Below are 23,155 nucleotides of genomic sequence, written 5' to 3'. Positions count from 1 at the left end.
AATAAAAAATCCCTATATTTAAGCCCTATATACAATGAAATATTTATACACAAAAAGGCTATAATATACTTTTTTTTCTTTTTTTGGCTTAATTAGCCCAATGACTAGCTAATTGAGGGTTTTTAGGGATATTGAAAAAAATTCCTAACTCACACACACCTATGTATAGTGAAAGGGTGAGGATAACCAGAGTATTTGAGTGATTTTGATGGGATGAGGTAGCTCACTATGGAAATTACAGAGAGCCAAAAAATGGCTATCATTAGCCTTCCCCTAGGATGATGGTACATTCATGTACCATCAAAATGAAATTTTTTTAATGGGATTGGTTTCGTGTTTGGTGTCTCAAAACAATCTTCACTCTATAGTTCTTCTGCACCTTGTCTTTAACTACTGACATAAACCAAACTACAAGACTTACATGATGATATAGCTTCCTTTGGTAGAGTGCAACTCAGATAGGATTCTAGTCGGTACGGATTCACCTTCTTACATTAGGAAAGAAATGGACTCACTTTCGGGCCTTTTAGCTCTAGTGAGAGAATGCTCCTTAGCCAATAGGAAGAAAGCTAACGTTACGTAGAAAAAATATTTTTTCTCATTTTAAAAATGTCCATGAAAACCATTTTGATGAAATTGTCACTATCATCAGAAAAGTAAGGCGCTTGATAATGACATCTTGCACAAGCGCCAAACGTCTTTTTATGACCCAATGTTACTATCCTATACAGTGAAGTACTTGTACTTGTGCATCTTGCATAAGAATCAATTATCTTTTTATGAAGTACTCGCAATTTAAATTCGAACAGATCGTACTTAATAGTGATTGATACGTACTATTTAAGACTAAGAAGGAGTTAGAACCAAGCAAATCAAGGCCCTTGAGAGGTCTCTAGGACCTCTATTTTCTTGGTTCTGACCTCATGAGGCCTTAGTATTAAGATATAGCAATTTTTAAGCCCATGAATGCATTCGGAACGTCCAAAAACTTTATGATAGCTCTTCAAAACGCTGAAATCTGACGTCTCTAGCTCAAGATATAGCATTTTTAAGCCTAGGGCCTCATGAGGTCAGTGCCAAGCGAATAGAGTGTTAGGAATTGGATCGTGCTAGCTATGGTGGATGAAAGAGAAACATGGTGCAAGTGTGTGAGTGTGTGTAAGCAAAGTTATCACTCAAGTGAATTAGGTTCCAAGATAGAATTAGTTTGGACTCATAAACACAATCTTGAGTATTGACTTAGCTTAGCACAAGCTCACCATAGACAAGCATGTAGTGCAAAATGAAGTTGTTGTTTATTGATTCAAGAAATGAGCTTTAAGTAGCTCTACAGCCTTGATCCACAGTATGTGGGATAAATCCACTCTCCTCTCCTTGACTCACACCTTAGGACAAAGCTCACACTTTACAATCCTCTGTTGGAACTAGGGTTGCACAGAAACACACACAGCTTGGAGAAGACGAAGGAAGCTCAAGGCACACAATAGAGAGTGTATTACTTAGTGTGCAATGGAAAGATGGATAGCCCTAGAGTGATGGGCGTATATACAATGTACGGGGGAAAAAATCTCCTAAAGAGGGAAAAAATGCCCCGGCGGTCCTAGTGTGTTCACCCACATCACTACCACATGTATATGGTAACAAATCCCCCCTGGAGTGATGCGATGAACGAGGGCTGGCACATGAGTAAAGGGAAGTGCCATGCCCTGAGGACAGGATCAGTCCACAAAGGGGAGTAAGCCCAAAGCTTTGCGGAAAGCTTCAAGATTCTCATGAGACAATGCCTTTGTGAAAAGATCTGCAAGGTTGTCCTGTGTTGGCACATAAGCCAAGTTGATCTCTCCTACTGAGAGCCTCTCCCTGACATAGCGGTAATGCACCTCAATGTGCTTTGTGCGAGCATGAAAAACTGGGTTCCTCGCAACTGCCAATGCGCTCTGACTGTCAGTGTAGATAGTGTTGGCAGTGTCCTGTCCAACACCCAAATAAGCCATAAGGCGTCTGAGCCATACACACTCAACAGTAGCTGTGAAGACTACCCTGTACTCAGCCTCACAACTCGAAGTCGCCACAGTAGGTTGCTTCTTGCTCAACCATGATATACATGAACTGCCAAGCATGAAACAAAAACCACTTGTGGACACTCACGTGTCAAAACAACCAGCCCAATCTGAGTCCGAAAAAGCATGTAAGTTTGGCGGCAATGATCCCCCCTTGGGATAAAACAAGCCAAGATGTAAAGTGCCACTAGCGGAAAATCCTCTTGACAGCTTGCCAATGCTTAGACCCTGGGCTATGCATAAATCTGCTAACCTGTGAGACTGCAAACTGAATATCCCGCCTCGTGTTGCATACATAAATGAGGCAGCCAACAGCAGTTTGGTAAAGAGTGACATCAGCAGTATCGCCAGCATCATGTAGACTCAACTTCAAACCTGTTTCCATGGGAGTGGCAATAGGTTTGCAATCCTCAAGTCCAAACTTACATAACAATGTCTCTATGTAACTTTTCTGACACAAGGCAATACCACCATCACACTGCTTAACCTGTATACCCAAGTAATGATGCAACAACCCCAAATCATTCATCTTGAAAGTTGCATTCAAATCAGCCTTAAATTTAGCAATATGTCTCTCATTTGGTCCAGTGATCAGCAAATCATCAACATAAAGAACCACAATGAGAAGTACATCATCCTCACGCTTTACATACAATGTGCTTTCTGTTGGACTGTTACGAAAGCCTCGTTTAACCAAATGAGTGTCAGATTTCTCATACCAAGCACGAGGAGATTGCTTCAACCCATACAAAGCCTTCTTACATCTGCACACTTTGTCCTCTTGTCCTTTTATGACAAAATCGCGAGGCTGCGTTACATAAACTTCCTCAAATATGTCACCATTCAAGAAAGCAGTAACAATGTCTGATTGATGTACATCCCAACCAAAATGAGCTGCCAATTCACATAGAAAACGTACAGTAGTCATACGACAAGTGGGAGCAAAAGTCTCTTCATAATTTATGCCGTTTTGCTCTGCATAACCTTTTGCAACAAGTCGAGCCTTATGGCGATTGATCTCACCATCCGGCTTGCGTTTCAACTTGTAAACCCACTTCATACCAATGGCCTTTTTGCCAGGAGGCAAATCACATAAAGTCCATGTGTCATTTTCTATAAGTGCATCATATTCTGATTGCATGGCAGCCATCCAATTTTCTGAATTTTGTGCTTCATCAAAAGACAGAGGCTCCTCAACATCATGTAAGCTAGACACAGCCAAAGCATAACAATCTGATGCATAAGATGCATGGCGAAGGCCTGAACGAGTACGACTAGACAAAGGTGTATCCAATTTATTGTCACGCAAAGTGTGCACCAGCCATTTTGGCATACCTCTAGCCTGCTCATTCAACCCTTTCCTCATCAAGTACATCATGTACATCTGCATCAGTAACATGCTAATCTGTAACATTTTCAGAAACCCCCATAGGATGTACCTTTGCCTCATTGGAAATTACATTCGTATTTCCACCACTGAAAAGAGGCAACAAAGTGTCATAAATGTCCTGTGAGCTTACATTATTGTCTCTAGTACATGACAACAAGGGCTGAACAAAATCTTCCACAAACACTACATCCCGAGAAAGCAAAATACATTTTGTTTGCAGATGATACAACCTGTAACCTTTGATTTCAGCACTATAACCAACAAAGATACATTTGACAGCCTTATCATCCAATTTTCTGCGCTACACTTGTGGCACCAAAGCATATGCCAAACAGCCAAAAACACGCATGTGCTCAATAGAAGGCTTTCTATCATGCCATGCTTCATATGGAGTAATAGACTGCAAAGCTTTCGTAGGGCAGTTGTTAAGTACATAAGTGGCACACATGATGGCCTCAAGCTAAAAAGAATGCGGCAAAGCTTGACTTTTGACCATACATCGTGCCATTTCCATCAGTGACCTGTTTTTCCTTTCAGCAACACCATTTTTCTAAGGTGTATAAGGCACTGTACATTGGTGTTTTATCCCACGACTAGCCAGAAATGCATTAAATTCATGAGACATATACTCCCCCCCTCAATCGGAATGGAGGGTGCCCATAGTACATTTCGAGACATTTTCAGCCATAGCCAGAAATTTTTTGAAGCACATAAAAACTTCGGACTTCGCTTTAAGCGGAAATACCCATGCTTGCCTGGAGTAATCATCAATGAAAGTCACGAAGTACAGGTAATTGCCCAAAGACGGAGTTTGCATGGGCCCACAAACATCACTATGTACAAGCTGCAACCTGCATGTGGCCCGAACTGAACCATCCTTTGGAAATTTAGAACGGTGCATCTTACCCAAAATACAGCCTTCACAAACATGTTTGATAGGTGCTTCAAGAGGCAGCAAAGAAGCAACCATATCAGATTTCTGCAAATGCAAAAAACTGGCAAAATTCAGATGACCAAAACGTGCATGCCAAAGTTTTGCATATGATATAGCCCTTGAATCTGCAACAATATTTGCAAAATTTTGTCCACACTTGTCATACAAAGTGAGCTTATACAGCCCATGGCACAAAAGTCCAGATGCAACAATTTCATCACCAAAACTAAGATCATGAACTGTACATCTGTCATACACAAATTTGACTACAAGTCCAAGTCTAGCAAGTGCGGATACAGACAAGAGATTCTTCTTGATCCCAGGTACATAAAGTGCATCAACAAGTGTGAAGGAACTACCATTAGCAGCAGTAAGCACAATCTTTCCAACTCCCTGAACTGGATAAGAGGCATTGTTGGCACAAGTGACTGAATTCCCATGAGGGATAGACTCAAGAGAGGTAAATAATTCACGATGTGAGGTAATGTGCTTTGTAGCACCGCTGTCAAAATACCACACATGTGAATCTACAGCAACTGACAAGCATGCATCATGGACAACAGGATTGTAAGTGCACTCTGCGCTAAAAGCCCATTCTGCATCAACATCAGCAACACAGTCTCTTTTCATAGAAGACTCAACAATGGCTGCATTTGTAGTGGAACCACCCTCTTTCTTCTTAGCCTCTTTGGCCTTCAACTTAGGACACGACTTGATCAAGTGATCATTGGCTTTACAATAATGGCAACGCATCTTCTTTTTGCCCTTATCACTAGAATTTCCAGACGAATTGCTGTCAGCAGAAGCATTAGGAACAGAATTTTTGCCACTCGCAGCAGAACCATAAGAAGTGGCTACATTGCTGTTACCACCCTTTCTTTGAGAAGCAATAAAAGCATGTTCAATTGCACGCTGTCTAGTCCTGTTTTTTCTGGAAAGTGACTCTTGCAACAGCAATGTGCATAATGCATCAAACTTGAGAAATTCTGGATTTCCTTGGGTCATAAGTCTCCAAGTACTAGCAAAAGTCTGGTAAGAATCTGGTAAGGCATCAAGAACAGTCTGCACAAGGGAACTGTCTGAAATAACTTCACCTGCAGAAATAAGTTGCTCATTGATATCCTTGACACTAGCAAGGAAAGTGTCCATATCATCTTCCTCATGCATAATCTTCGACTCCAGCTCTTTATGTAGCAAAGCAATTTTAGCCTCATTGCGGCTTGCATAAAGACCTACTAGAATATCCCAAGCCTGTTTTGCAGATTTTGCTGAACGGATGTGAGGAACAATGGTGCGCTTCACAGACAACGCAATCAATGCATGAGCCTGCACATCCTTAACATCCCAACAAGCTTGTTCTGCCGTAGGCAAAACAAATCTAACAGCTGCAATCCTTGCAGCAAGACCTGCAACATCCTCAACATCGCCTACATCCTCAGAACCAGGACGTACATCAATGCCCTGCACAATGTTCCAGACACCCTTTGACACAAGAACATGTTGCATCATATAAGCCCACATAGGGTAGTTATCCCCATCCAACCTGTCCTCAGCAACAAACATCTTGTACACATATGTGTTGTTGTTGTTAGCCATGGTAAATGTTGCACCTGATGTGAAAACTGCCCGAAAATAGGAGAAACGGAGCAGGAACAACCTGTGCTATATAGCACAAACCGTAGAAGACTATAAGGCACCTGTTATGCAGAAAACGACACCGACAGAAATTCTGCACAAAATGACGAAATAGCCTGTGCAATACTGTCTGCAGTGGAAACAGAGGCCGAAATGAGCCCAAATCATAATTCTGAGTAGACCAAGCTCTACGAGCTGTCCCAAAATATGTGTCGATCTGCGAACGCTTGCCAAAGCTCATTGAAATCGGAGAAAGTGAGCAGGCGTGTGCTGGAGCAGCTGGCGACTAAGCCTAGAAGGACGTGACCTGCTCTGATACCAATTGTTGGAACTAGGGTTGCAGAGAAACACACACAGCTTGGAGAAGACGAAGGAATCTCAAGGCACACAATAGAGAGTGTATTACTTAGTGTGCAATGGAAAGATGGATAGCCCTAGAGTGATGGGCGTATATACAATGCACGGGAAAAAACCTCCTAAAGAGGGAAAAAATGCCCCGGCGGTCCTAGTGTGTTCACACACATCACTACCACATGTATATGGTAACATCCTCCCCTTGAGGTTTGGACTAAGACAAGATACTAAAGATGCATGATCCACACACACTAACAAAAATCCACATAGGATGGTGATATCCACACAGGAAAATAAAGTCCACAAAGGATGGGGATATCCACACAGGAAAAATCCACAAAGGATGGTGATGTCCACACAGGATGATAAGCTGGTATCTACACAGGAAAAAGTCCTTCCCTACAAGTAGAGAGTCCGCATCTTCAAAATGGGTCTTCCCAAATGCTACCTTCATCTTCGTCCTTTTTGTCTTCTACTATGTGAGCTGATCCTCTGTCAGGTCTCTTGCCTTCGTTGCTTCTGCTGTTGCTTTCAATTGCTTCATGGTCTGAGTTCGTATCCTCCCCTCGAACGAGTACTTCTGTCCCCCTTTTTGTGGTACAATCAGGCTTTATTCCATGCGTCATAATGACATGCAACAATATGCTAAAATATCCTATGAAAAGGTTTATGCAAAAATTAATGCTCTCTTCCATCTTGGTCATACTCCGAGAGCCCAAGCATGCGGTGTTTCTCATACACTTTGTCACAAATTCTTCACACATGGAGAGATTTTAGCGATTTGGAGACTCTCCAATGCCAATTTCTATCCCATCACAAAAGCACATAATGTAATCCATATAGACAAATACAATTACATACATTGCAAGAAATTTGTTGTGCTTGGCTGCAAGAATATTTAATTTGTACTTTGGTTTTCTCCTTCAAATGTGAAGCTCCTCTTCACTGTCGGTGAAGCCCCTCTTCACAATGAAGTAATGCTCCTTTGGATGCTTGGTAATGCCGTGGTCGGTGAGAATGGCCCCTTTGGCAGCCCTTGGATGCTCGATAAAATTTTGAAGTCTCACCCTCCCTTAAATTGGTTAGAAATGCCTTTTGAAGCGCGATGAGATCCGCCTTTGAATGCCTTCTGGAAGGCCTTGAAAACCTTGTTGCAGCTTTGTGGGAGCAAGCCCTTAAAGGGTCTTGGCGGCTTGAGGCAGCAGGTTCGTGGGACTGCCCCCTTGAGGGAGTTGGAGGTTATGGAGACACCTTCTTGATTATGCTTGTGGGAGCAGGGGCTTAAAAAGCCCTCGGAAATGTGCCTTGGAGCTTTGGGCCTCTTGGAGGTGCTCGGCAGTCACGCAGGCGAGACCCGTTGCTAGGGCAAGTTGGCAAGGCGAGGCTTGAAGGCCTTTGATGCTCGAGGCAGCGCCGTGGGAAGGGGGGCCCCGTAGGGGCGGACCTGAAACGCTTGTTAAAAGCAGTTGAGCGCGCGAGGGACAAGCGCGGGTCAGGCCAGGCGGGTTCCAGCTAGTCGGTCGCGGCCGATCGAATCAGGCGCGGGCGCGGGGTCGCCAGTCTCACCGGACAGCGTAGTCTAACGGTCGGGCCACTGACGGACCCGTTTCGGGCATGCAATGCAATTTTTTGCTTATTTGGAGTCCGCCCAGTGGGCCCCTTAGTGTGTGTGGCCCCTTGTGGGTTTGACTTCGCCAAAAGTAGGCTGTTCCCACCACGTGGGCTCACAAGGAGGGTGATGGTGTGGGAAAAAGTTGATTGAGCATTGAATGCTCTCTTAGGCAGGCACACACACACAAGTGCCCCTTGGCCTTGTTCTGCAGAAAATTCCAGAGATTGAGGGTGTGTATGAGACCAAAATCAAGCAAGCTTTAGGATAGGCAAATTAAATGCGATTTTGGCATGGGTGGGCTTGATGAAAAGCATTTGAATGGGGCTACGCACACATACCAATGGTGAATGCCAATTTTGCCAAAATGAGGAGCAGCCGTTGAATGCAAAATGCAAGTTCTTGATGGGAATTAAATACAATCTAATGCTAATTAGGCTTCCAATTGGCCAGTGAGTAGTGGCCCAAGAGTCTTTAGCTCAAGAACATGCTCATGCTAGCCAATGGAACACTAATCAAGCGTGCGGTATGCAATTAGAAGAGAAAATCTAATGGATCTATCTAATGATGATCAATGAATGCTAATTGTACTAACACACAAATACATAACAACAATCCTAGCATCAATATGTAATCACGAGTGGAAAAACCTCTCTTGAAACCTGCCTGCTATCTGTGCTAGGGTGAGATTATCCCCCAAGAAAATTCATGTCTTCTTGAGTGTTGGTCTTTCTTCAAAAACTCCTTCCTAGCCTCCCAAGTAGGAAAGCACATAATGAATGCTCTTTCTTTAGAGCTACACGTCCCATCCTTCCCTTCCTTCCCTTTCTTCCCCACTCTCTAAGCCCATGTGTGAGTAGGCTCAGGGATGTTCATTTGTTTCAGAAGTTCCTTTACTTCTTCTTCCACATTGTTAGTGTCTTTGTGAGAACAGTGACACGTACATGAAAAGCTCTCTTTCTTCCTCTTTTGCTCCTCCTCCAAGGTCAAGTTAATGGTAGATGGGGGTGTGGTAGTAGACATTCCACCTTTTCCTTTCTTTGCAATAACAATCTACTTCTTCACTTCGTCTGCCTTCTTCTACATTTCGAAGAGCCTATCTGCCCACAAGGAAGCTTCCCGTGTCTTTTGTTGCTCCTCCTGCTTAAGAGTCTTTACCTGTTCTCTCTTTGATGTTGTTCAATTCCTTGATCACGTTGGGCTGGTCATATTTAGCTTTTTCTAATTTACTTTTGCACTCTGCAAACTCTCTCTTGAGTTCTTCAATCAGGGCATCCTTTTCATTCATACGCTTCTCCACCGCTGATTTCCAAACCGCAAAGGTGGTGATTATTGCATCCAATTCCTTTCTCCAAAGGACTTGTGCTACCTCTATTTCTACCCTTATCCTTTTTTGCATTTCTACTGTCATTTTGTTCTACCACTAGACTTTGCATGTCTCCTTGGCTTTGACAAATTCATTTTCCATGGCTGCTCTCATGAGATTGAGCTCGACCCAAATCATCATCTAAACCTTTTCCTACATGGTTTTATCCTTGATCTTGTTGAGCTTGCCTGCCCTCTCACAAACACACACACACAGAGAGAAAACTATTGACTGGAAGAAACTATGAAGCTTGGATTTGGGTTTCATGTAGCCGTCTGCCGCACATTAAGGGGTTTGTTGAGCTTTGTGCATTGGCCTTCATACCTGCGTCCTGCCTTGCAAGACAGAGAGAAGGAGAAGAGAAGAAGGACACGTCGGCAAGTTAGGGTTTTGCCATGACGTGCTGTAGAGAGAGAGAGAGAGAGAGAGAGAGAGAGAGAGAGAGAGAGAGAGAGAGAGAGAGAGGGAGAGAGGGAGAGAGAGAGAGAGAGATTTGTGGTGTTTATTTTGAATGTAGAAGGGTTGTGTGTGAGTGTATATAGCTAGGTGGGATGCACCAAATATCAATTCCTTATCCTACATATTGATTTGGGTAGGTAACATTGTGTGGGTCCAAAAAGTGGACGATTGTGAGATTGAATGGGGTGTTCATGGGTTTCATCCCATGCTGATATAGATGCAGAGTGGTTTTTGGTCATTTCATAGGCGTTTCGGGTGAGCACGTGTCACAATTGCTACACGTATGATCTTTAATGCAAAAGATGTCGTGAAGAGAGGTGAAAGGGTATGGGTGAAGTTCTTGCTCAAAGTTGGGAATAGCCTTTTGATGAAGGCTGTTGCCCAAGCTTGTCCATGTAGCCTAGAGGGCATTCACTTTTTTGGCTCAAGTGAACAATCTGAGGTTTGCCCCCAACGCCGTAGCTCTAGCAAGAAAACGCAAGCAGCTCAATAAATAGCGTCGCGTAAATGATCTAGGCGAAGGGGCTGATAGGACAAAATATTGCCCATGTTTTTAGCTTCGAAGAGCTAAAGAAAACACTCTTCTTTGATTGTCTCTATGTGGTAGTGAATTGTGTGTGTGTGAATAGGGGGATGAAACATATAAGAAAAATAAACATCCAAATCTGCTAATAAAAAATAGGTTTGGTTGTGTATGTCACTAGGAGGGATCAATTGAAGGAGTACGAGCGAAAGTGCGACGCGAGAGAGAGTGCGAGAAGAAGAGCACGACGATATGGTGAACTCGGTCTACTGTAATGTGTAGAGCATAGTGAGTTCTTATTAGGTTTTAACAAAAGAATATGTGTACATACCTGGCGGCCCGCCCACTTACCTGGGCGACCACATTGGGCTTTATACCCCAACAACCTCCCACTTAAAGTCCAATGTGGTACTTTAAGTGTGAAAGAATCTACTATACAAGCTAATATAAAAGAGATGTAGAGAAGTGATGTCCCTACACCTAACTGCTTGCGAAAATGCGCAAAGCTCTCTGAGGGAAGTCCTTTTGTAAGTAGATCAGCAGGATTTTCTGTGGTGTGAACTTTGACAAGCTGAAGTTGCTTATCCTCGAGCATTTCCCTGATGAAATGATACTTCACATCCACATGCTTTGTCTTTGAGTGATAAACTGGATTGCGAGCCAATTGTATAGCACTTTGACTATCACAATATAACACAGGCATCTCTTCTTTGATTCCCAAATCTGTTACTAGTCGATTAAGCCAAATTGATTCTTTGCATGCCTCTGATGTTGCAGCATATTCAGCCTCTGTAGTAGACTGAGTAACACAATCTTGTAATCCAGCCAATGTAAATACATACCATGACGTAGACCTTCGGTTGTCTAAGTCACCTGCATAATCTGAGTCTGTAAAACCCTTTACACTTAGTTCCTGACTCCCATAGCATATAAGCATACTCTTTGTAGCTTTCAGGTATCTCAATATTCCTTTCACTGCCTCCCAATGTTTCTTGCCTGGGTTTGACATGTATTGACTTACTACTCCCACTGCAAATGCAATGTCTGGGTGAGTAGCAATCATTGCATACATCAGACTACCCACTGCAGACGCATATGGAATCTTATCCATTTCAGCCTGTTCTTCCTCAGACACAGAACAATCTTGTTTGCTAAGTTTCACATATGGTGGCAATAGAACACTCAATGCCTTTCCCTTCTCCAGATTGAAACGTTGCAAAACCTTGTCAATATACTCTGTTTGAGATAACCAAATCAACTTCTTTGATCTGTCTCTCTCAATGCGCATACCAAGTATATGACTTGCCTCACCCATGTCTTTCATGTCAAACGATTTTGCCATCTTTGACTTCAAGGCTGAAATTTCTTCCAAGTGCTTGCCAGCAATCAACATGTCATCTACATACAAAATAAGGATCAGCCAACTGCCATCCTTAGCTTTCTTTGTATATAGACAGTGATCGAACTCACTACGTTTGTAGCCTTGAGAAAGCATAAACTTGTGGAACTTATGGTACCATGCCCTCGGTGATTGTTTTAAACCATAAAGACTCTTTAACAAATGGCATACCAAATCTTCCTTGCCTTTCTCAACAAACCCTTCTGGCTGCTGCATGTAAATTTCCACATCTAAATCACCATGCAAGAACGCTGTCTTGACATCCATTTGGTGCAACACCAAATCTAATATGGCAACCAATGCAAGAAAGCATCTCAATGTAGTCATCTTGACCACCGAAGAGAAGACTTCATCAAAGTCAATGCCTTGTTCTTGCTTAAAGCCCTTGGAAACAAGCCTTGCTTTGTACTTTGGCTGACTATCATGAGTGGTGATCTTATACCTGTAAACCCATTTACAAGGTAGAGCCTTTTTGCCCTGTGGTAATTTAACTAGCTTCCATGTCTGGTTTTTATGCAGAGCTGTCATCTCTGACTGCATGGCCAATTGCCAATTCCCGAAGTCCTTCATTTGCACTGCTTCCTTGTAACATGAAGGCTCATTGCAATCAGTCAACATGACATAGTTCATAGATGGAACAAACCGATCAGGAGGTCGTGAGATCCGTCCCGATTTATGCAAAATAGGTGGCTGAGGCTCAGCCACAACCTGTAGTTCCACTCTATCCTGTCCTTGGTCCTCTTGAGCCATGACATTTTGTCTTGCACGTGCAGGTCCATCTTCTTGGAAGACAACTCTTCTAATCTCCTCAACCCTCTCTGGTTTAGAATGATATTTGGCTTCATTAAAGTGAACATCATTGCTGTGGATGACCTTTCTGGATTCGGGATCCCAAAGTTTGTACCCCATCTCACCAGAATTACCATAGCCTAAGAAGATGCACTTTCTACTCTTTGGCTCAAGCTTGTTCCTAAATTCCTTTGGAACATGAGTATATGCCTCACAGCCAAAGACTCTGAGATGCTTGTATGAGGGCATTTTGCCTGACCATACCATCTCTACCACTGAATCCTTCCGCAAAACCTTGCTAGGAGATCTATTTATAAGATGAACAGCTGTTGATACAGCTTCAGCCCAAAACCCATTTGACAGTTGTGCATTAGACAACATACTTCTAACCTTCTCTTGTATAGTCCTATTCATCCTCTCAGCAACACCATTTTGAGGAGGATTGTAAGGAGCAGTAAGTTCACGTTTTATACCTTTTGACTCACAAAAGTCCTGAAAGGCCTTTGAAACATACTCTCCACCATTGTCAGCGCGTAAGCATTTAATCTTCTTGCCACTCTGATTCTCCACAAGTGTCACAAACGTTTTGAAAACACTAAACGCTTCATCCTTGTGCTTGAGAAAGTAAACCCATACTTTCCTCGAGTAATCATCTATAAATGTCATAAAGTAAGAAGCTCCCCCTAGAGATAGGTTAGGCATAGGTCCACACAAATCACTATGAACAAGTGCGAAATGTGTATCTCTTCTATTGCTTCTATACGTATGTGGCTGCTGTGTTTGCTTACCATACAGACAATGCTCACAAAATTCAAAATCATTAAATGAAAAGCCACGTAAATAACCAGAACGAGACAAGATTTTTATTCCCTTCTTGGAAATATGTCCTAACCGGCTATGCCACAAAGAAACGTTCGGCTGCTCGGTTACATTGATTACGTTTTTAGAGACATTTGATACATAAATCATGTAAATTCCTCCAGACTTTACTCCATGTGCTACTGTCATAGAACCCTTGGATATCTTTCACATGTTCTGTCCAAAGGTGGTGACGTAGCCAGCATCAAGTAAACCTGTGCTGATCAAGCTCTTTGTAATTGCGGGAACATGTCTCACATTCTTCAACGTGAAAGAAGAGCCATTATGAAACTTCAATTGAACATCTCCAACACCTAAGATCTCACATGTCTGTCCATTGCCTAGCCGAACATGATCTTTAGTGGTCACATAAGAGGTAAACCACTCCTTGTTTGGAGACACATGAAGTGATGCCCCTGAGTTTATAATCCAATCACTAAGTGCATTTCCATCAGATGCTGTAAGAAGAGCTGAGTCCATTGTATTCTTCAAGAAGTAGATGTCTCCTGACACTAGATTGTCATCCTCTGCAATAGTGTTTGTCACATTTATTTCTTGAATCTTCATTGAGGACTTGTTCTTCTCACCATGGTCTTTAGATTTCTCTTTGCCTTTTTCTGCTTTCCATTCTATGCAGTCTCTTTTCATGTGACCCTTCTTGCCACAATGATAGCATTCTATGTCACTCTTGCCTTTAGCACTGCGGGACTTGCTACGAGACTGATTCCTCTTTCCACCTGTCCTTTTCTTTGGTCCTTCCCCTGACAACTAAGGCTGTTCCTTTTCCTTTGTCCATTTTATTTCTGTTGGTTTCTTCAGTAAGCAGACTGCCTTCTACACCTGCTATGGTCAAACCATCTAGAGGTGCAGAATTACTCAAAGCTGTGCGAAAAGTGTCCCAACTCTCCGGCAATGTGATCAACAGGAACATAGCTCTAACAGGTTTATCAAACTTGACACCTTGAGCTGACAACTGACTGTAGATGGTGTTGAATTCATTCAGATGATTGGACATAGGTGTCCCTTCTTTCATCTTCAAGTCAACAAGCTTCTTAAGCCAGTATACCTGTGAAGCTGCACTCTGCTTCTCATAAAGATCACTCAACTTTGTCCATGCTTCATAAGCCGATATCTCGTCTGCTACATTGAAGTAAACACTTTCTGCCAAAGTCAGCATAATGGTAGAGAGTGCCAATTCATCTATTTCGCTCCATTCATCTTCGTCCATATCTTCTGGTTTTATCCCCTTCAGCTTTATAGGTTTTATCTGCTTCTTTTGTACCAACACGTGCCAAATCTGCTTCTTCCACAATGGGAAATTGGTTCCATCCAGCTTCTTGATATTGTAAAGAGCAGTGTCATGTGATCCAGCCATAGCTACGCTTCATAGTAGTTTACTTTCCTAGGAAAAATTCGGCAGAGTTTTCTTTGTAAACTGACCTCTGAACCAATATCAACCTGTCAAATGAACCAAGAAAGCTTCAGATTCTGTAGGAATTTCGACAAAGTTTCCTTTGTAAAATGGCTCTGGTGTACTCAAAAACAGACCAAAAAACAGCTCAAAAAACACTGTCTCTCTAACACTGTAAGCTGCGGGTAAACCTGTCCTGCACGTGTACTGGCTCTCACTGTCCTGCAAGCATAGACTCCGACAATGCCTCAACGGCAGTAAAGCAAAGATGCAATCCCAACTGTCTAACTCACAGTCAATACATCTTAGCTGCCTATCTAAGGGTGCTCGAGGGATCGCTCCAAGACTTGTATCACCGAAAGGATCTCAACATTCGAGAATCCCCCAGCTCAATAAAACCTCACTCGACCCTCAACAAAGGCTCCAGTAAATCTGACAGTACATAGACTTCCCACAAAGTCATACATCCACAAATTTTTCACTGTATGTTGTAACCGCTGCAGCGGTTGTTTGCTGCGTGACTCACAGCCAACAAACCCTCAATAGACATACATCATCTCTGACAATACATCCCATGTCAAAGTACCTGCAATGTCATGATGAAATCTGGAATATCAAGCAACAAACACAAGCTACCTGATGAACTAGTGGATGTCGCCTACAGTCTGTGTGTAGATGCGCCCGTGTCCTATGTGACGCCTCCAAGAACTGTGAGCCGTCCTTCGTTGTGTAGACAGCCACAAATCAGCACTCTGGAAGTGCAGATATCCTCAGCACTAACAGTCGTAGGCCGAAACCCCAAATTTGCAGAGTCGGATCTGCACCCGTCGAGACCATGTAGTCGAAAATGGCATGCGCAGAACTTTGTCGAAGCTGAACGGTGGTCGAGATGACCTCAGAATGAAATTTTGAGAACACCTACCCCTTCGAGTCCACCCACAAGATTTGGGGCCGTGTCTTCGCCTGTGAAATCTCACTCCAGTGACTCTGGCTACCTTCAAATGCTGCCCCGAGCCCTGATCTGAGCTCTGATACTAGTTGAAGGAGTACGAGCGGAAGTGCGACGCGAGAGAGAGTGCGAGAAGAAGAGCACGACGAAACTCGCTCTACTGTAATGTGTAGAGCATAGTGAGTTCTTATTAGGTTTTAACAAAAGAATATGTGTACATATCTGGCAACCCGCCCACTTACCTGGGCAACCAGGTTGGGCTTTATACCCCAACATCAATGGCCCAAGACGACTGATTATGTATTTGTTCTTTTATTCTGAATGATTTTTGCCTATGTTTATATGTCCCTTTTTTTTTTGTAGGTTCTACAACTTAAAACTATATAGAGAATTCCTCTAGGTTCAGGAAGCTGAAAGAAGTCACTTGAAAGTTTCATAGTGGCTTGGTGGACAACCTTGTGCTAAATGGAGATGTGGAGGTAATGTTTAGTCATTCTTTGGTGTGGCAACGGAGTTCTAACTTCCTTGCTTAATTCTAGGGCACATGAGAAGCCTTCTTGCTGCTTAAACAAGGTGAAGGTTCACGTTCTCATTTTGGAAGAATAAAACGAGAAAGAAGCAAGTCATCCTAGGCTCTGAAATGAAACCTTATTTTGAAATGGACATCTCAAGGGCAGATTCGACGGCAAATACGCAAAATATACATTCCAACAAGTGCAATATTCCCAATTTCCAAGAAAATCCAATCAAATACCAAGACTATTTCTTGGTTCTCAAGTTGTGAAATCTCCCATCATATATATACATTTTAATCCAGAAGAGGTGTTCATCATACTGTGTTATGGATTATCAATCCCAAAAAGAAAAAGAAAACAAATACTTTCACAATGTTTCATCGCACATGAGCATGACAATGCCGAGTGCAAGGCATCACTTTTTTTATTGAAGTACTGTATGCACATGTAACTCCTTTGAAGAGATGGTAATAGTGGTAGGGAGCTAAGGATGTGCTCACGCGAAGCATAGTTATCAGTAAGTAAGATGCTATTGTTGCAACTATGCTAATCTGTTACGAAAGGCCTTTCATAGTTGCATGTAAGACATAATAACTAGTGCACGTGTGACTGCATGAGGCACAATTAGTTCAAAAAAGTAATTGATAATTATCCATCACGTGACCACTACCTAAGCTGCTCGATACACCATGAAGGAACTATGTCTTGCACAAACTTGACAATGGCATCGTCTGGCGGTCACCTCAAATCGAAGACCACTCACAAGCGTGGGAGATGGAACATGCCACATTCTTTTAATCTAAGCATGGCAAGCAATCACTACCATTAATCCATACATCCTCACTTTTAAATAACAATTAATCTGGAAGAAAAGTCAAAACAATGCTTTTAAAACACAACATTGATTCCATAAAGATCAGACAAATCAAGAAACATGATTTGATAATGAGATTTTTATTTTTGTTTTTGACAAGCTCAGCCATTTTCCACATTGTGAGCGAGAATGATGAATAATTTCCCAATTTCGGCTAAGCTGGCAGTAAAATCATGTACAATATTTATACAAGTGATCGAGTAATCAAAAGATTATTGTCACAAGAATCAATATCAGGAAGCCAAGTTTTGGGTTCAACACCAAAAATGATCTTCAATTGACTTGATCAATTACACCAAATTAGAAGATTAAAATGAGGTACAGGTTGCAAAGACAGGAAAAAGGCACGTAGAAGAGCAACTGAAGGGACACTTCTCCTCCTTTTCGGCAAAAGTAATCCTTCGTGCTCATGTTATCTCTTCTCAATTGTGACCAATAAAAGAGATAAAAATGCTCCAAGCCACTCCCATGACGCTAGTAACAGCCACCTAAATGAGCCAAAAACATTGAAAAAGCACTCTTATGAAAGACATTCATACCAACATATCAATATTCGCTCGAGCAAAAAAGCTACACAGCATTACATTTGATAGTTTGACTCATGTAAAATATTTGTAACGTAAGCGCAATCCTAGGCGTCATAGCCTCTTGTGAAGAGCTCTTCTTGAGCTCTCTACCTTGGAGAGCTCCAAAAGGCTTACCACCCAACCATAGGAGTCCCTCTTCTATAGCCTTGGCTGTCCACATTTGGTTGGAGACTGGCCAAGTATGCCCACACCTATGGTGTGCCGGGCTACACACCCATGTGGACTCCACCCCCAAAATCTGCATACACTGTGCTCTACGCACTCTATCCGTGCATGCCATCTTTGCTCCATGGTCCCAATGCTATAGATGACATGACAATATTGCTGCTAGTACTTGTTCTTCTTCCACTAAGTGCATAAAATATGACATGGTAGATGTATAATATCCTCCTAAAATGGCACCAAAAGCCCTTTATATTTTTATACTCAAAAGAAGCAACTTGAGTTTAAAAGGAATGTGTGTGTGTGTGTGAAAGAAAGAGGGGTGAAAAGGGAAGACACGCACACCACCACACCTCCTCTTTTTATTTTATTTTTTTAAGGGGGGGGGGGGGGGGGGGGGGGGGGGGGGGGGGGGGGGGGGAGGGGAACGTGTAAAGGTTGGAGAGAAAATCTTTAGGGGTTGAGTGTGTGTTGTGTGTGTGTGCATGCGCGTGGAGCTTCTTAGGATCTAGGTAGTGTTGAGCAGCTATTTGCTTAGAAGCACACCCTGGCTCCGATAGCCAGGGAGCAGCTGTTACCTTTGTGTTTCATCTGCCTCCATCCACAAGAAACAGTTGCTGGCAGCCACCGCTATCTAGCTCTATCTGTGTGTGTGTGTGTGTGTGTGTGTGTGTGTGTGTGTGTGGCCTCTTGGGGTCTAGAAAGTGAAGATGTTTGCTTCAAATCATGACAGACAGTCATGCGTGGCTACCACCACTTGTGTTCCGTCATCCTCTGCCTTTTCAATTGCGGCAGTCGGTGCTCTCTAACTTCCGTGCATGATTTTGCCTTGAGTGCCAGTTTTCTTCTTTCTCCTCCTTGAGAATGGGGCGGCCCTCTCAGCACAGCTCAAAAAGTTCCTCCTCAGTCCTGGTTCAGCTGCCCCTTACGAAGTTCATCAGCAGCCACCTTGAGAAAACCTGTTGCAAATTTTCCTCCAAGCTCCCTGGGCTTTGGTTTCCCTTTGCCTTGTTGGATATCTTCTGTGAAGTTCCTTGTCGCATCTTCACCCTGGATCCTCCACTCTATTTGTACATTAAATTTCTACCTGGTAGTCCTGAATAGTGAGCCTACCTCATCTCTAAGTGACACAAAAGCGGAGCCACAAATCGGCGCCCCTGATTTACAAAGTGCTGCCCCAAATACCTGAATTTACAAAAAAATATTAAACTCACATCATGTCTTTATTTGCAATATCAAGCCAATTCCCATATATTTCAAAATGGCTGCACAACTAAAGTGGTTAGGGTGATGTCTTGGGCTCAAGTCGCAAAGGGTCAAGGAGTAGGCGCTGTACCAAATTTACTTTTTGGCCTGAATTTACAAATCAGCCCCAACGTCACAAATGTGCATCAAATGTCCCTCGTGCTCCGACCGTTGGTCCCCTCCAACATGCCTGTGTGACTTAGAGAGGAGGCAAATACGCCCACTCTTAAGTATTCAAATTTCTTGACCAGTGGTGGCTCCACTATTTCGCAGAAGCAGATTAGGGAGTGAGCTGTTTTGTAACTGTGCCCGGCTGTATCTGATGTAAGACGTATGTCACGTGCCCACTTCACTTGCACCACATGGACACACTTTTGCCATAGTCTAGCATCACTCATATACCTAGATGAATCCAGGATAAACCGAGATTCACCCTTGAAGGAAAGTGCAAGGTATAGACCCATGGTAGTCACCCAATATAACCATCAGCTCCATCATGCATAGTATTGACTAAATACCACGACATGCCCACTAACGTCGTCAGTGCCCAATAGTAGGTGTAGAACTAGGTACTAACATATGCTCCCCAACACAACACGCAACACACGTGCACACACACATGAGCCTAGCTTAGGATTGAGCCTGGCACTTTGTGAGCCTCTAGCAGGACGTGCACGTCCAAGCCGGTCATAGTTGCATACCCTCTCTTGCACACGAACAATCATTTCATCCTGCAATCCATTGCATCTAGACCATTGTACCAGATTTGTGCAATCTATAGCATAGACCTCTCTCGCCATAGAGAGGGGGGCCATTGGAGGAGGGTTTGAGAACCGTCTGATGTCCTCTCTCTCTCTCTCTCTCTCTCTCTCTCTCTCTCTCTCTCGGGTTTTGGGCCTCTATCTAGGGTCATGAGTTATGAGGATCAAAGATGTCATGGGCTTTATCTACTTGAGTTACACAAGCATAGAGAAACCTTACTGAGGAGAGGTGAAGAGAGACATCCCCAGAGACAGATCACAGATTTCTTTACACTAGATATTGTACACCCAGAAGAACAGACAGAGGAGCAACCAGCGACGGTGGAGAGGACTACCCGCACTACTGGCATTCTCATAGACCGAGCATTGGAGCTAGGGAGATCTAGACGACCCCGAGGGAGGAGAGGAGCTACACAATTTCAATGGAGGCTATGGCAAAAGATTAAAGCCATACTCTTTCGTCGTCCAGAGTGCACATGAAGATGGATCTCTACTCCCCTCCCATATTGTCTTCTGCTTAGTTTAGGATCCCGCAGTATTTATATTTTGTTATCCTAGTTTAATTTATTTTGTTAATCTGACTTTGTATCAGATACACCGCATTGTAACTTTTTGGTCTCATAGGTCACTTTGGCCTTTTGAAGACGTTAATATAACATTTCATTTCATTTCATCTCTCTCTCTCTCTCTCTCTCTCTCTCTCTCTCTCTCACACACATTCTCAGCACTCTCATTCACAGTAGCATCCACTTTGTTTGTGATCATTGCACTTGTACTCTCTGTCTAAGAAGAACGGAAGGCTCTCCTTCCGTAAGTAAAAGGAACCCTTGAGCATAGTTCAAGGCACTCATCCTGAGCACTCTCAACATTCTCTTCTGCTGCACCTTACATTGGTATCAGAGCTTTGTGCGTGCTTCGGCTTCGCGATTTCAAGGGAAGAACCTAAGGAAGAACCCCAAAAGAACCAAGAACTATCAAGAACCCAAGTTGAACCAAAGAACCTCTCCCAATTTTTTTTCATGTAAGCATCTTTGAGTCCCGACCATGGACTTGCCGGATCCCATCTTCATTGCCATGTCTTTGAAGGAAGATTGACACCGGATACACAAAAACCAAGATCTTGAGTACCAACATCTCCTAGCCTTATATGCGAATATGGAAGGAGATCCCTAGCCTCTTTTGCATTCACATTCGCATGTAGTGTGCATCCATTTCCCTCGTCATTGAACTTTTGGGAAGGACACTGGAACCACACGTCGGTTCATCAGCACCGGTAATGTTTTCACCACAATTAGTGTTTAGGGATAGCTCTTGCTACAGAGACAGAGTTAGCACTATCTGGTATAGAGCCCAGGCTGATATTCAGCAATCGTAGTAAGGCTGGACACTGACCCTTACACGGTGTTTGCATCGCCAGTAGTACCCACAACACGCACATCACCCGCAATACCATTTGTCCATGGTTTCGAAAGAATCAGCATTGGTTCGTGCATCCACAGCATCAGAAGCATTCATCAGTCGGCATCAGAAGTACAAATAGAAGTTCAACAACTGTACCTCACTTTAACAGGGGGATGTCACGTGCGCACTTCACTTGCGCCACGTGGACACACTTTTGCCATAGTCTAGCATCAGTCATAGCCTAGCTTAGGACTGAGCCTGGCACTTTGTGAGCCTCTAGCAAGACGTGCATGTCTAGGCCGGCCATAGTTGCATACCCTCTCTTACACAAGAACAATCATTTAATCATCCAATCCCATTGCATCTAAGACCATTGTACCAGATTTGTGCAATCTAAGGCATAGACCTCTCTCGCCATAGAGAGAAGGGGCCCTTGGAAGAGAATTTGAGAACCGTCTCTCTTTCGTAAGTAAAAGGAACCCTTGAGCACAGTTCAGAGTACTCATCCTGAGCACTATCAACATTCTCTTTCGCTGCACCTTAAATTGGTATCAAAGCTTTGTGCGTGCTTCAGCTTCGCGAACTCAAGGGAAGAACCTAAAGAAGAACCCCAGAAGAACCAAGAACCATCAAGAACCCAAGTTGAACCAAAGAACCTCTCCCAATTTTTTTTCTTGAAAGCATCTATGAGTCCCGACCATGGACTTACCAGATCCCATCTTCATTGCCATATCTTTGAAGAAAGATCGACATCAGATACACAAAAACCTAGATCCTAAGTACCAAGATCTCCTAGCCTTGTATGCTTTCAAGTGAAGTAAAGTGTCCCTTGTGTCTGTGTGCGGAGTACTAGATCCGAGCAAATCCTTATTCTCTTCCGCTGAACCTGACAACATACTTGTTCTCGGTGATGCACTCCACTGTGTTGCTCACTCGGTAGGCTAGCATGAGTCGGGACTCCCGTTCCTAGGGTTTCTTGAGGTCAAAGTTTCAAATATTTTGCATTTCTGCTACTAAATATGTGTCAGGTCACTTTTAGTGAGTTTACATATTTAATAGCATTTTAGGGCCATTTATCAGGATCGTGGGTTTTCTGTAGTAGGTAGAGCAAATTTCCTATTTCCCTTTACATGCAACCCACCCCCTTGTACTTGTTGCTAAATTGGCTTTATCTGACACAAAAATAATTCTAAATGAATTATTGGAATTTCAAATAAGGATTTTTCTCACTGGAGACATCTGAGTACAGATATTTCTAGTGCATCATTCAGAGTAATGACAGGAGCACTATAAACGAGAATATCTGTAAGGCCACTGGAAACGGGTACTTCTGATGCGGCACATCGGATGGGTGACGGGAATGGGAAAGAAGTATTCGACCATCCAAGAACGGACATCTCTAATGCGTCATAGGATGGGTGACATAGAGCATGGCGAAGGAGATTGTACCATTAGTTCGATAGGAAAAGACTAGGTGATGGATATTCCTTATGTGTCACAGGGTGGATGACGAGGGGACTCAGAAAGGAAATATTCCATAGTCGGGAGGAAATTCAGAACCCTGTTAGAATTGTGCACAAGGATGAGAAAGCACTTGAATGAAGATGTGTATGCATTGTTTTCAGTTTATAAGGTTTTATTATAAACGAGAATATCTGTAAGGCCACTGGAAACGGGTACTTCTGATGCGGCACATCGGATGGGTGACGGGAATCGGAAAGAAGTATTCGACCATCCAGGAACGGACATCTCTGATGCGTCATAGGATGGGTGACATAGAGCATGGCGAAGGAGATTGTACCATTAGTTCGATAGGAAAAGACTAGGTGATGGATATTCCTTATGTGTCACAGGGTGGATGACGAGGGGACTCA

This window comes from Adiantum capillus-veneris, chromosome 8 (assembly GCF_014529385.1).
Source record: "Adiantum capillus-veneris isolate H3 chromosome 8, ASM1452938v2, whole genome shotgun sequence".
Lineage (NCBI taxonomy): Eukaryota > Viridiplantae > Streptophyta > Polypodiopsida > Polypodiales > Pteridaceae > Adiantum > Adiantum capillus-veneris.
The sequence above is the reverse complement of the archived record's forward strand: the minus strand, read 5'-3'. Positions refer to the sequence as shown.